The sequence below is a fragment of the Pseudophryne corroboree genome, chromosome 10 (genome assembly GCF_028390025.1).
Source record: "Pseudophryne corroboree isolate aPseCor3 chromosome 10, aPseCor3.hap2, whole genome shotgun sequence".
NCBI classification, from domain to species: domain Eukaryota; kingdom Metazoa; phylum Chordata; class Amphibia; order Anura; family Myobatrachidae; genus Pseudophryne; species Pseudophryne corroboree.
In genome coordinates, this window is record NC_086453.1 from 175,855,296 (window position 1) to 175,871,270 (window position 15,975).

General features: G+C 47.8%; 1 protein-coding gene across 2 annotated transcripts in view; it reads left to right on the forward strand.

Moving 5' to 3' along the window:
- PPIH (peptidylprolyl isomerase H) overlaps window positions 1-15,975 on the forward strand; it is a 305,388-nt gene that overhangs the window by 249,883 nt on the left and 39,530 nt on the right. The window lies entirely within an intron of this gene.

The window sequence follows — 15,975 nt, forward strand, 5'->3', positions numbered from 1 at the left end:
ATAATGTTAATTCCTTGCATAAAAGGTTGGATAAAGCTGAAGCCTTGGGACAGTCATGGTCTCAACCCATGCCTGATCCTATATCGCAGAGGCCGTCAGGGTCTCAGAGGCGCCCACTATCCCAAATTGTTGACACAGATATCGACACGGATTCTGACTCCAGTGTCGATGGCGATGATGCAAAGTTGCAGCCTAAAATGGCTAAAGCCATCCGCTACATGATTATAGCAATGAAAGATGTGTTGCACATCACAGAGGAAACTCCAGTCCCTGACAAGAGGGTTTATATGTATGGGGAAAAAAAGGCAAGAGGTGACCTTTCCCCCTTCACATGAGTTAAATGAGTTATGTGAAAAAGCTTGGGAATCTCCAGATAGATAACTGCAGATTTCCAAACGGATGCTTATGGCGTATCCTTTCCCGCCAACGGACAGGTTACGCTGGGAATCCTCCCCTAGGGTAGACAAAGCTTTAACACGCTTATCCAAGAGGGTAGCCCTGCCGTCACAGGATACGGCCACCCTTAAAGATGCTGCGGATAGAAAGCAGGAGGGTATCCTAAAGTCCATTTATACACATTCAGGTACCTTACTACGGCCGGCGATTGCGTCGGCCTCGATGTGTAGTGCTGCAGCAGCATGGACAGATACCTTATCTGAGGAACTTGATACTTTGGACAAGGATACTATATTACTAACCCTGGGGCATATAAAAGACGCTGTCCTATATATGAGAGATGCTCAAAGAGACATTAGCCTACTGGGCTCTAGAATAAATGCAATGTCGATTTCTGCCAGAAGGGTCCTGTGGACTCGGCAATGGACAGGCGATGCTGACTTGAAAAGGCACATGGAGGTTTTACCTTACAAGGGTGAGGAATTGTTTGGGGACGGTCTCTCGGACCTGGTCTCCACAGCTACGGCTGGAAAGTAAAATTTTTTGCCATATGTTCCCTCACAACCTAAGAAAGCACCATATTACCAAATGCAGTCCTTTCGATCACAAAAAGGCAAGAAAGTCCGAGGTGCGTCCTTTCTTGCCAGAGGCAGGGGTAGAGGAAAGAAGCTGCACAATACAGCTAGTTCCCAGGAATAGAAGTCCTTCCCGGCTTCCACTAAATCCACCGCATGACGCTGGGGCTCCACAGGCGGAGCCAGGCCCGGTGGGGGCGCGTCTCCGAAATTTCAGCCACAAGTGGGTTCACTCACAGGTGGATCCCTAGGCTATAGAGATTGTGTCTCAGGGATACAAGCTGGAATTCGAAGAGATGCCCCCTCACCGTTACCTCAAATCAGCCCTGCCAGCTTCCCCTTCACAAATTGTATCTCCAGCAGGTGGTGGTAAAGGTTCCCCTCCTTCAACAGGGAAGGGGTTACTATTCGACAATGTTTGTGGTACCGAAACCGGACGGTTCGGTCAGACCCATATTGAATTTAAAATCCCTGAACATATACCTGAAAAGGTTCAAGTTCAAGATGGAATCGCTCAGAGCGGTCATCGCAAGCCTGGAGGAGGGGGATTTTATGGTGTCTCTGGACATAAAGGATGCTTACCTGCATGTCCCCATTTATCCACCTCATCAGGAGTACCTCAGATTTGTGGTACAGGATTGTCATTACCAATTCCAGACGTTGCCGTTTGGTCTCTCCACGGCACCGAGAATATTTACCAAGGTAATGGCGGAAATGATGGTGCTCCTGCGAAAGCAAGGAGTCACAATTATCCCATACTTGGACGATCTCCTCATAAAGGCGAGGTCCAGAGACCAGTTGCTGATCAGCGTAGCACGCTCTCGGGAAGTGTTACAACAGCACGGCTGGATTCTGAATATTCCAAAGTCGCAGCTGATTCCTACGACGCGTCTGCCCTTCCTGGGCATGATTCTGGACACAGACCAGAAGAAGGTTTTTCTCCCGACGGAGAAGGCTCAGGAACTCATGACACTGGTCAGAGACCTCTTAAAACCAAAACAGGTGTCGGTGCATCACTGCACGCGAGTCCTGGGAAAGATGGTGGCGTCATACGAGGCCATTCCCTTCGGCAGTTTCCATGCGAGGACCTTTCAATGGGATCTGTTGGACAAGTGGTCCGGATCGCATCTACAGATGCATCGGCTGATCACCCTATCCCCCAGGGCCAGGGTGTCTCTTCTGTGGTGGCTGCAGAGTGGTCACCTTCTCGAGGGCCGCAGGTTCGGCATACAGGACTGGGTCCTGGTGACCATGGATGCAAGCCTCCGAGGGTGGGGGGCAGTCACTCAGGGAGAAACTTCCAGGGGCTGTGGTCAAGTCAGGAGACTTGTTTGCACAACAAATATCCTGGAACTAAGGGCCATATACAACGCCCTGAGTCAAGCGGAGCCTCTGCTTCGCAACCAACCGGTGCTGATTCAGTCAGACAACATCACCGCAGTGGCTCATGTAAACCGCCAGGGCGGCACAAGAAGCAGGGTGGCGATGGCAGAAGCCACCAGAATTCTTCGCTGGGCGGAGAATCACGTACGAGCACCGTCAGCAGTGTTCATTCCGGGAGTGGACAACTGGGAAGCAGACTTCCTCAGCAGGCACGACCTCCACCCGGGAGAGTGGGGACTTCATCAAGAAGTCTTCGTGCAGATTGCAGGTAGGTGGGAACTGCCACAGGTGGACATGATGGCATCCCGCCTCAACAAAAAGCTACAGAGGTATTGCGCCAGGTCAAGAGACCCTCAGGCGATAGCTGTAGACGCACTAGTGACACCGTGGGTGTTCCAGTCGGTTTATGTGTTTCCTCCTCTTCCTCTCATACCCAAGGTGCTGAGAATCATAAGAAAAAGAGGAGTGAGAACAATACTCATTGTTCCGGATTGGCCAAGAAGGACTTGGTATCCAGAGCTGCAAGAAATGCTCACAGAGGACCCATGGCCTCTGCCTCTAAGACAGGATCTGTTGTAACAGGGGCCCTGTCTGTTCCAAGACTTACCGCGGCTGCGTTTGACGGCATGGCGGTTGAATGCCGGATCCTAGCAGAAAAAGGCATTCCGGATGAGGTTATTCCTACGCTGATAAAGGCTAGGAAGGACGTGACGGCTAAACATTATCACCGTATATGGCGAAAATATGTTGCTTGGTGTGAGGCCAGGAATGCCCCTACAGAGGAATTCCAGCTGGGCCGTTTCCTTCACTTCCTACAGTCGGGAGTGACTTTGGGCCTAAAATTGGGTTCCATTAAGGTCCAGATTTCGGCCCTATCCATTTTCTTTCAAAAAGAACTGGCTTCTCTTCCTGAAGTTCAGACGTTTGTAAAGGGAGTGCTGCATATTCAGCCCCCGTTTGTGCCTCCAGTGGCACCTTGGGATCTTAACGTGGTGTTGAGTTTCCTGAAATCACACTGGTTTGAGCCACTTAAAACCGTGGAGTTAAAATTTCTCACGTGGAAGGTGGTCATGCTGTTAGCCTTGGCTTCAGCTAGGCGTGTGTCAGAATTAGCGGCTTTGTCACATAAAAGTCCCTATCTGGTTTTCCATATGGACAGGGCGGAATTGCGGACCCGTCCGCAATTTCTGCCAAAAGTGGTGTTATCTTTTCATATGAACCAACCTATTGTGGTGCCTGTGGCTACTCGTGACTTGGAGGATTCCGAGTTGCTAGATGTGGTCAGGGCTTTGAAGGTTTATGTAGCCAGAACGGCGAGAGTCAGGAAAACTGAGTCACTGTTTATCCTGTATGCACCCAACAAGCTGGGTGCTCCTGCTTCAAAGCAAAATTGCCGCTACCAAAATCAGTAAAAGCCCATTCCAGAAGGAAGGTGGGCTCTTCTTGGGCGGCTGCCCGAGGGGTCTCGGCATTACAGCTTTGCCGAGCAGCAACTTGGTCGGGTTCAAACACTTTTGCAAAGTTCTAAAAGTTTGATACCCTGGCTGAGGAGGACCTTGTGTTTGCTCATTCGGTGCTGCAGAGTCATCCGCACTCTCCCGCCCGTTTGGGAGCTTTGATATAATCCCCATGGTCCTTACGGAGTCCCCAGCATCCACTAGGACGTTAGAGAAAATAAGATTTTACTTACCGGTAAATCTATTTCTCGTAGTCCGTAGTGGATGCTGGGCGCCCGTCCCAAGTGCGGACTTCTTCTGCAATACTTGTATATAGTTATTGCTTAAATAAGGGTTATGTTATGGTTGCATCAGGGTTTATCTGATGCTCTGTTGTTGTTCATACTGTTAACTGGCTAAGTTTATCACGAGTTATACGGTGTGATTGGTGTGGCTGGTATGAGTCTTACCCTGGATTCCAAAATCCTTTCCTTGTACTGTCAGCTCTTCCGGGCACAGTTTCTTTAACTGAGGTCTGGAGGAGGGACATAGAGGGAGGAGCCAGTGCACACCAGTATCCTAATTCTTCTTAAAGTGCCCTGTCTCCTGCGGAGCCCGTCTATTCCCCATGGTCCTTACGGAGTCCCCAGCATCCACTACGGACTACGAGAAATAGATTTACCGGTAAGTAAAATCTTATTTTTCCTCTAAATGTCCGTCTCCCTGGGCACAGTTCCTATAACTGGAGTCTGGAGGAGGGGCATAGAGGGAGGAGCCAGTTCACACCCCTTTTAAAGTCTTAAAGTGCCCATGTCTCCTGTGGATCCCATCTGTACCCCATGGTTCTTGAAGCATCCCCAGCATCCTCTACGGACTAAGAGAAAAGGATTTAACGGTAGGTATTAAAATCCTATTTTCTGCCTATTCCCATCTTGCTAACCTTCTCAATCTCTCCCTCTAATCAGGCACTGTCCCCTCTGCCTTCAAGCATGCTCTTGTTTCCCCAATTCTTTAAAAACCTACCCTTGAACCAAACACCCTCTCCAACTACTGACCCATCTCTCTCCTCCCTTTTGCCTCCAAACTCCTTGAGCGTATTGTCTATAAGCGCCTCACTGCTTTTCTTACCTCCCACTCACTGCTTGCCCCATACCAGTCTGGTTTCTGTTCTCTCTGCTCCACTGAAACGGCCCTTACAAAAGTCTGCAATGACCTCCATGCAGCCAAATCTAAGGGCCACTACTCTCTGCTTATTCTTCTTTACCTCTCTGCTACTTTTGACACCCGACCACCCTCTCCTTCTACAAATCCTTCACTCTCTTGGTCTGCAGGATACTGCCCTCTCCTGGCTGTCCTCATACCTCTCTGATCGTTCCTTCTCTATCTCCTCTCATGACGCTACCTCCCCACACTTCCACTAACTGTTGGTGTCCCCCAAGGTTCTGTTCTTGGTCCTCTCCTTTTCTCTCTCTATATGTCCTCTTTAGATGAACTCATTAGTTCTTTTACCTTCCAATATCACTTCCATGCTAATGACACTCAAATCTACCTTTCCTCACCTGGTCTCTCCCCGGCTCTCCTCACTCGTACATCCAACTGTCGCTCTGCTATCTCTTCCTGGATGCCCCAGCGCTTTCTTAAACTCAACATGTCCAAGACTGAGCTGATCATCTTCCAACCCTCCCTCACAACCTCACCTGCCACAATCTCATTATCTATTGATGGCACAACTATCTCCTCTAGCCCCCAAGTACGCTGTCTTGGCGTAGTCCTTGAGTCCTCCATCTCCTTCAAACCACACACTTAGCACCTCTCACAAACTTGTCCTTTTCATCTCAAAAATATTTCCAGGATTAGACCCTTTCTCACCCAGGATGCTACCAAGACTATTATCTACTCACTGATCATTTCCAGACTGGACTAATGCAATCTCCACCTAACTGGCATCCCTGACCATTACCTCTCTCCACTCCAATCTATCCTAAATGCTTCAGCCCGGCTCATCTTCCTCACCAAACGCACTGCGTCCACCTCCCCTCTCCTACAAGCCCTTCACTGGCTTCCCTTACCTTTCAGAATCCAATTCAAACTTCTCCCACTCACGTACAAAGCACTCACCTACTCCTCTCCCATTTACATCTCTGACCTAATCTCCCTTTACGCTCCCACCCATCCTCTTCGCTCTGGTTATGCACGCCGAGACTCCTTCCTTCTGATTACTACCTCCAACTCCTATCTCCAAGATTTTTCCCGTGCTGCTCCCTTACTCTGGAATTCTCTACCTCTCTACCTCAGACTCTTCACCTCTCTATAGAACTGCAAACGGGCTTGAAGATACACTTCTTTACCAAACCCAGCCAAATCTCATCCTAACCCTCTGTTCCACTCTCGGTCCACCCCTGTCTGTCTGCCCCTCCCCTTTAGAATGTAAGCTCTCACGAGCAGGGCCCACTTCCCTCGTGTGCTTATCCTTTTCTTACTTTAATAATCCTCAACTGCCCCAAATCCTGCAGTTTTCAGCCACCTTGATACTTATCTCAGTGTCATCTGCTGATGTAGTTACGTTTAGTTACCCTGTAATTGTCCTATGTTGTCTTCAACTGTAAGTCTCTGTTTACCTGTTTTGATTATTTGCATACATTATGTACTCTGTAAGTGGGCGCTGCGGAACCCTTGTGGCGCCATATAAATAAAGGATAATAATATGTTCCATACCACATGTACACACTAAGGTTAATTATTTGTTGGGTGCAAACTGTACTATAGATGTATACTATACTGTACTATGCCTTGCCTAATTGGTGGGGAAACTGTAGTCTGAAGGGTACCCTAGCCCAAATGTAGTGGATATGTCCTCTGATTGTTAAACATTGGAATCCGGTTCGTAATCTTTTGAATAACTTCATTGTGACCCCAGGGATCTTGTGTTACTCCTCCCACCCCCCACCACAGGATCTGGAAAAACTAAATACCACTCCTTATTCACCATCGCTATCTGCAAGAAAAAAAAATAAGGCAAATATCAGTAATAGACAAACTTACCTTACTTATATTTAGGACCACAGGGCCAAGCATTCATCCTTATTTGAGCTACCTGATTTTGTGTTGATCAATGGGATTATTCAGAGTTGTTAGCTAACCAAAAAAGTCAGCAATTGGGCAAAACTGTGTTTCTTTTTCATCCACTAGGGGTCACTGGAGTACTCTTGGGATATGGACGGTGTTAGCAAGGACTGGGCACTGAATATTAAAATTTCAGTAACTCTTCTCCCCTCCATACTCCCAGAATACCTCAGTGTTTTTTCGGTGCTCACATGGACAGGAAGCACAAGTGTGGACCTCCAGAGGGGGACATACATTTTTTACTTTTAAATATTTTTGTTTTTATTTTTTATACATTACAATCCTTTCCCAGCTTACACAAAAGCTCTGGGTACGGGATTATAGAAGCTGCTGCGTGCAGCTCTTGGCGTGTCGGGCCTCACAAAGGAGCTCCCTCACAGCCACAAGCAGTTCAGCTAACAACAGCTGAGGCTGCAGAAAGGACTGGACGGAACTTGTTGGAGAAGCCCTGTCAGAGTCCAGGAGCACTGGATCGCAGGTATTTATGCCCGGGGCGGTCAGCTCCCTCTGCCGCCCCGCCGTGTATGGTACTGCGCACCGCCATCTGCTGCCTGCCTCTTGTCACAGGCTCCATAGCGCCCGCACTACCCGCTGCTCCCGACCCGCCAGCTAGTGTAACAATCCGGCGCAGAGGGGAGCCAGAGAGAGCCCGTCACAGCATCATGCCTGTTGCCGCCACTACCCAGCCCCGGACTGATAGTACTAGCAGCCGCAGCTAGGCGCTCCCCACCGCTCGGCTCCCTTTGCCGCTGCTCTTCCCCTCCCTCCCGTTTCAGAGCTCCGGGCCGCGAACGGCGGCTGGCGCGGCTCTGTCTGCAGGGGGAGGAGAGAGGGGAGACTGACCGCGGACAGTGCTTGCTGCCGCTGTCCGTCTGTGAGGGGGAGGTCGCGCGGGAGAGGGGAGGATTGTGCTCGCATTGAAGCGAGAGGCCCTATAAACTAAGCTGCATTTTAATGCAGCAGCACATGCACAGCACACGTTCAGGCTTTTAAGCCTATATTGCATATAGCTTTAAATGGGTATGTATGCTTGTGTATTTGGATATATATATATGTATATGTGTGTGTGTATATATATATATATATATATATATATATATACTGGATGTAGATATATATATATATTTTTGTATATATTAAGCACATGGCAGGACGCCATTTTAACTCTACTTCCTGCTTCTTTTTTCAGGAAGTTGCTGTCCTACTACACTCGGCCATCGGATGGAGCATGGATGTTACTAGGAATTTTGCACAGATCAGGTTCATGTAGTGTAGCCCATGTGCACTGCACTTCAGGCTTATATACACTTTAGTAACATTTACTGAGTCGTGGGACTTGTTATCTTTGTCTACTTGTCTGTATCTGTACATAATGAGTCAGGCTAATGCTAACTCAAAGGCAGCTTAACTGCAACGTCTGTGCGTGTGTGACACAATATGTTTGTAAATACAACAAATATGTTCCCTTCCCCTCAGCCTCCATACCAAGGCTGGAGGATGTTATGTCGGGTTTACAATCAAAAATGGCCACGGCAGGTAAGGAACGTGAGACGGCGAGATCTGAGGCTAGGACAATGCCTCCTGGGATACCAGTAGGGGCTCAGGAGTCGTCCAGCACTTTGCACAAAAGTCTAGTTCTATTCCGAAAAATAGTTATGACGATTCAATGCCATACCTCATATTGCAAGAAGAATATGAGGAGGGTGAGGTGTGCCAGTAGCCAGATAGTGAGGGTACTATTAGCCCCGCCAGTGATGATCTCATCAGGGCAGTACGTCAGGTTCTAGATTGTACAGACTGAAGAACCTATTTCAAATGAAGTGTTATTTGCTAAACAACAGAGATCTTCAGTGTTTTCCTTATTCAGATTCTCATAATAAACCAGAGTCTATGAATGGGAAAATCCACCGGCTGTGGATTCGCTGGTGTTAAAACTTTCACAGTTACCCATTCCATCTGCTACTACGCTTAAAGACCTGTCAGAGTGTAAGCTAGAAGCTATACTAAAGTCAATGTATACAGCAGCCGGGGTGTTGCTTAGACCTAACTTTCACAGTTACCCATTCCATCTGCTACTACGCTTAAAGACCCGTCAGAGTGTAAGCTAGAAGCTATACTAAAGTCAATGTATACAGCAGCCGGGGTGTTGCTTAGACCTACTTTAGGGGGAATTTGGGAGAATAAGTCTATAGTTGCGTGGAACACAGCTCATGTCAGCCTACAGAAAGATGATCATGTGGCACGACGTGCCCTCTGGCTGCGTTCTTGGCAGACGGAGGCAGAGGTTAAACGAGGTATAGAAAAGTTACCTTACGCTGGCGAGAAATTGTTTGGTCCTGAAGTGGACATATGGATTTCTGTGGTACCTAGACGGTAATACTCTGAACCAGCGTTCCAATCCTTTAGACCTCAGCCTTATCAAGGCCGTGATACAGGAACAACCACACATGGTAGACGTGGTAGAGGACGTGGTTTCAACAAACCACTAACAGTCGTCAGGACGCGAAGACCATCAACAAGCCAGTGGCATGACGGGCTCCCAGCCATCTCGGGTCTCCAGACGTTCTCGGATCTCCAGACGCCTTCAGACGTTCCATTTGGCGTGGTTCCAGACATCCACAGATGGGTGGATCCGCAATTTAATGTAAAAAGGTTACAAAATACAGTTCGACTGTCTCCCGCCACTGAGGTTTTTCAAGACAGGACTGCCTGTGTCGGACGACAAGAGGGCGGTTCTGCAAATTGCCATTCAGTCTCTGCTGGATTCCGCAGTTTTGATTCCGGTCCCTGTACACCAACAAGGTCAGGGTTATTATTCCAGTCTGTTTGTGCCACCAAAGCCGGATGGCTCGGTCAGGCCAATATTGAACTTACAGGGTCTCATTCAGTACGTCACTTACTACAGATTCAAGTTGGAATCTCTGCGCTCAGTAATTGCAGGTTTAGAGCCACAGGAATTCAGGATTGCGCTGGATCTCAAGGATGCGTACTTACACATTCCGATTTGGCCACCTCATCAGAGATTCTTGCGTTTTGCGATACGGCAGAACCATTACCAGTTTCAGGCTCTACCGTTTGGCCTCTCGTCAGTGACTCGGGTATTCACCAAAGTGATGTCTGTGATGATAGCTCATCTCAGATCCTTGGGAGTGATAATAGTTCCGTACTTGGACGATCTGCTCATCAAAGCTCCGTCTCAACAGATGCTCCTCCAACATGCGTTGTTAACGTACAATGTACTAGTTCAGCACGGTTGGATTGTCAACTTCAAGAAATCACATCTAATTCCGTCTCAACGACTTCAATTCCTAGGTATGATTCTCGATACGGTAAATCAAAGAATTTACCTACCAGAACAGAAAGTACGGATTATTCGTCATCTGGTACAATTAGTGCTCAAGCCACGCACAGTCTCGGTACATTTGTGCATTCGCCTCTTAGGCACAATGGTGGTGGCTTTCGAAGCGCTTCAGGTCGGAAGATTTCACTCGCGTCCTTTTCAACTGGATGTGCTCGCACAGTGGTCGGGCTCGCATCTGCAGATTCACCACAGAGTGAGGTTGTCGCCACGGACCAGAGTATCTCTACTCTGGTGGCTCAAAGTACACAATCTAACCGCAGGGAAACGGTTCAACGCCTGGAATTGGATAATTCTAACGACGGACGCGAGTCTTAGAGGTTGGGGAGCTGTGGTTCAAAATTGTCAGCTCCAGGGTCTCTGGACAGATCACGAAAGATTGCTGTCTCTAAATGTCCTGGAACTCCAGGTAATTTACAATGGGCTACAACAAGTAGTGCACATGCTCCGGTCTCAGACTGTCCAGGTGCAGTCAGACAACGCGCCGGCGGTCGCGTACATTAACAAACAAAGAGGAACGAGAAGCCACATGGTAATGCGGGAAGTAGCTCGAATCCTCATTTGGCCCGAGCATCACCAAGTGATATTGTCGGCAGTGTTCATTCCGGGAGTGGACAACTGGGAGGCGGATTATCTCAGTCGTCTGGATTTTCATCCAGGAAAATGGGCATTAAATCCAGAAGGGTTTCACATGTTGGTCCAAAGGTGGGTTTACCCTCAAGTGGACCTGATGGCATCTCGCCACAATCACCAAACGCCCCAGTATGTGTTCAGGACAAGAGATCCAAAGGCAGTGGCGGTGGATGCTCTCACAATCGCGTGGCCGTACAGCCTCGTGTATCTGTTTCCACCGTTTCCGCTGCTCCCTCTGTTGCTAAAACGGATCAAAAGAGAGTCCGCCACAGTCATACTAGTGGCGCCTCATTGGCCTCGGAGAGCTTGGTATCTCGGATCTCCGCGGATTATTCGCAGACGATCCTTGGCCGATCCCACTACGTCCGGACTTGTTACAACAGGGTCCGTTCCTTTACCCCGATTTAGCGCGGCTGCGTTTGACGGGGTGGCTGTGGAGACCGCCCTCTAAAGAAGAGAGGGCATTCCAGAATCGGTTATACCAACCATGTTACATGCTAGGAAGCCAGTTACGGCAGCTCATTATTACAGAATTTGGCGTGCCTGTATAGGTTGGTGTGAAGCTCGGAAGTTTCCGACATCATCTTTCAAGTTATCCCGTCTTTTGTTATTTCTACAGACGGGGTTAGATGGAGGACTGCGTTTATCTACACTAAAGGTGCAGGTCTCTGCTTTGTCAATTTACTTTCAAAGACGATTGGCTCTATTGCCGTCTGTACACACCTTTCTGCAAGGTGTCCTCCAAGTACAGCCTCCATTCATTCCACCTACAGCGCCATGGGACTTGAATCTGGTTTTAGATTTCTTACAGTTGTCATATTTTGAACCCTTACAGCAAGTGGATATTAAGTTTCTCACTTGGAAAACAATTTTTCTTCTAGGCTTAAGGTGCATACACACGGAGCGATATAACTGAGCGATTTTGACTATATAGTCAAAATCGCTCAGAAAGTTAGTGCAGATCGCTCCGTGTGTACACAGGCAGCGATAGCGATGCGCGTCCCCGCCAGGTCGCTATCGCTGGGAAAAATAGTCAGTGCAGGCAAGTCAATTTTGGCTATGTCGCTGGGAAAGTTAGTTAAAATCGCTAGAGGCCAGCGATTTTTCCCAGCGATAGCGATGTTGCCGGCGGCGGTGGTGCGGGCGGCGGCGGGTGGTGGCGGCGGTGCGGGTGGCGGTGTGGGCGGCGGCGGGTTGTGGCCGCGGTGCGGGCGGCGGCGGGTTGCGGTGGCGGTGTGGGCGGCGGCGGGTTGAGGCGGTGGTGCGGGCGGCGGCGGTGCGGGTGGCGGAAATTTACCTTTCTCTTGCAGAGTTTGGCAGCGGAGCGGTACCAGTTTCAAAAATGGCGCCTCAGCGTCATTTTTGAAATTCAAGATGGCCGCCGCGAGCCAATCACGGCTCGCCGCGTCATCGCCCCGCCCCCTCCCGCTGACTTATATAAGTCAGCGCGAGGCAGCGGCTTTCAGTCCGACGGCGGAGGAGGAGCGGAGAAGAGCTCCTGAAGACGCCGTGGAAGTCCTGGATGGGCGGCGGCTATGCAAAAGAGCTTAGCAGCCGCCGCCCACCAGGTGAAGACGCCGGAGCAAGACCCCAGAAGCCCTGGGGAGGTGGCGCCCCCCCAGGTGAAGACGCCGGAAGCCCTGGGAAGGCGGCGGCCATGCAAAAGAGCTTAAAGGCCGCCGCCCCCAGGTGAAGACCCAGTTTAATAAAGGATTTTTAAAAGAATGTGTTGTGTTTTTTTTTTTATATTTTCTTTACAGGTGGACTACAGGTGCCAGCGGGCCCTTTATGTCCGGGCATGCTGGCACTTGTGGTTCTCCAAGTGCCAGCATGCTGGGGCAGGCTTGCTGGGACCTATAGGCCTCCTGTAAAGAACAATATTACTATTGAAAGGCTATCAGCCTCCCATCCACCGGCCCACGGATGGGGAGGACAGCCTCGGGCTTCACCCCTGGCCCTTGGGTGGCTGGAGGGGGGGACCCCTTGATTTAAGGGGTCCTCACTCCAGTGTACCCCGGCCAGGGGTGACTAGTTGGGGGGGGTAATGGCACGGCCGCAGGGACCAATATAAAAGTGTCCCCCGGCTGTGGCATTATCTCCCTGGCTAGTGGAGCCCGGTGCTGGTTTGGGAAATACGGGGGACCGCTATGTCTTTTGTCCCCCGTATTTTTTAAACCAGGACCGGACGCAGAGCCCGGTGCTGGTTGTCTAAATATGGGGGATCCCTACTCATTTTTTCCTCTGTATTTTAACAACCAGGACTGGCTCAAAGAGCCCGAGGCTGGTTTTACATAGGAGGGGGGACCCCACGCAAATTTTTTTTTTTACTTTTAGCTATTTAAATACCAGCCACCCTGTAAATTCATCCTATATATGACACTCATCCCCTTATTTAAATGAGATAGTCAAAATCTCCCATAGCCAAAATCTCTTGCATAGTTAGACAAAATCTCTGGTAAAGTTAGTCAAAATCTCCTACTGCCAGTTCAAGGGAAAAGTTAGTCAAAATCTCTCATAGCCAAAATCTCTCCGTGTGTATGCACCTTTAGCTTCGGAAAGGCGTGTTTCAGATTTGGGTGCCTTGTCATGCAAGCCACCGTTTTTGGGGTTTCATGATGACAGAGCGGAACTTCGGACGAATTCCGTTTTATTGCCAAGGGTAGTGTCATCTTTTTCACATCAATCAACCAATGGTAGTTTCTGTGTGAACAGGTAATTCGGGAACTTTGGATGTGGTACGCGCATTACGCGTTTAGGTATCCCTAACGTCTACAGTTCGTAAGACGGATACGTTGTTTGTTCTCTATCATGCTGCCAAGATGGGTTGGCCAGCTTCTAAGCAGACCTTATTCAGATGGATAAAACTGACCATATGTCAGGCTTACCTTCATGCTAGGTTACAGCCGCCTACATCAGTAACAGCTCATTCCACACGTTCTGTGGGAACTTCATGGGCAGCTGGTCGTGGAGCTTCTACGACGCAGCTTTGCCGTGCGGCTACATGCTCATCAGTGCACACGTTTGTGCGCTTTTACAAGTTTGATACGTTTGCGGCATCAGCATATAGCTTTGGCCGCTTAGTGTTACTGGTGCCAAACAGCACTCCCGCCCACAGGGGAAGCTTTGGTACGTCCCAAGAGTACTCCAGTGACCCCTAGTGGATGAAAAAGAAAATAGGATTTTGGTACTTACCAGGTAAATCCTTTTCTTTGAATCCATAGGGGGCACTGGACGCCCACCCAGAGCAGTTTTACCTGGTTGTGGTAAGTTCAGTGGATCTTATGGTAACACATTCTCACCGATTTATCGGTTATGGTGTCAACTGGTTAGTTGTCAGTTACGTTATGTGTCAACTTTATTGTTGTCCGTTACGTTATAATGTTATAGGTAATTCTCCATTGTTCATCCTCTCTATCCTGTTCGCCTCAGGAAAAAAACACTGAGGTATTCTGGGAGTATGGAGGGGAGGAGAGTTACTGAAATTTGAATATTCAGTGCCCAGTCCTTGCTATCACCGTCCATATCCCAAGAGTACTCCAGTGCCCCCTATGGATTCAAAGAAAAGGATTTACCTGGTAAGTACCAAAATCCTATTTTCACTACAGGTGAGGCAGATGTAACATGAGCAGAGAGATTTAGATGGGTTATATTCTTTCTGTGCATGGTAAATACTGGCTGCTTTTATTTTTACACTGCAAATTAAATTTCATTTTGAACACACCCCACCCAAATCTGACTCTCTCTGCAAATATTACATCTGCCCCACCTGCAGTGAACATGGTTTTACACAATTGCTAAGTTTTTTGGTTTGTTAACAGCTCTGAATTAACCCCCCAGGCCCTCACCCTTCTAACCTCTATTGCTCAGGTCATGTCTTACAAAATGAGTAGTGTTATAATCGGCACTTTCCTACACATCTATCCTCATCAGACACCCTTTATGGACACACAGGGAATTTCTTCTTCATTGCTATTCCTGTCCTCATCCCTTATCTCCTCAGATGGAAAAAAAGGGATCATAACCTAACTTCATAAAATTGACCTTGCTATAACAGTTTGCATTTGCCATCTTTTGTGGTACAGGTTGAGTATCCCATATCCATATATTCCGAAATACGGAATATTCCGAAATACGGACTTTTTTGAGTGACAGTGAAATAGTGAAACCTTTGTTTTTTGATGTCTCAATGTACACAAACTTTGTTTAATACACAAAGTTATTAAAAATATTGTATTAAATTACCTTCAGGCTGTGTGTATAAGGTGTATATGAAACATAAATGAATTGTGTGAATGTAGACACACTTTGTTTAATGCACAAAGTTATAAAAAATATTGGCTAAAATGACCTTCAGGCTGTGTGTATAAGGTGTATATGTAACATAAATGCATTCTGTGCTTAGATTTAGGTCCCATCACCATGATATCTCATTATGGTATGCAATTATTCCAAAATACGGAAAAATCCCATATCCAAAGTACCTCTGGTCCCAAGCATTTTGGATAAGGGAGACTCAACCTGTATTTTATTTATACTAGGTCTCAGATATATAAAATTAGTGTGTTTTGTTTCAGGTGCAGTCTGCTATGGTGCATGCTGCTTAATTAGCTGTCCCAAACCACTAAATAGGATGACTGCTTCATCATAAATATATTCCTATTTTCATTACAAAACCTATAAACATTTATATATAATGTATTTTAAATTACTCAAGTTCTGCATCCAAAATTTTAAGTTCAAATATGAATTCTAATAATGTGGTCTGGATGAAAAATTGAATTACTTTACTGCTGCCTTATGCTAAATACTTTCAGACAATAGTTAAATCAACAGAGAGAACATTATTTTGGCTCACAGCAGGCGGTTCTCTTTCTTCTCCCAGAGCAACTACTGGGTTGGTTGAATGAAAGCAATCAACTGCTGTCTTCAGATACCTACTATACACACTGAGCTAATGTTGATCTCATGCATACAGCTGCATACATACCACTGCACTGCAAGCACTTCAGGCCTGACATTATGGCACACTATCACATAATCCTATAACCTCAGTTCTGCTATCTTGTTTGCT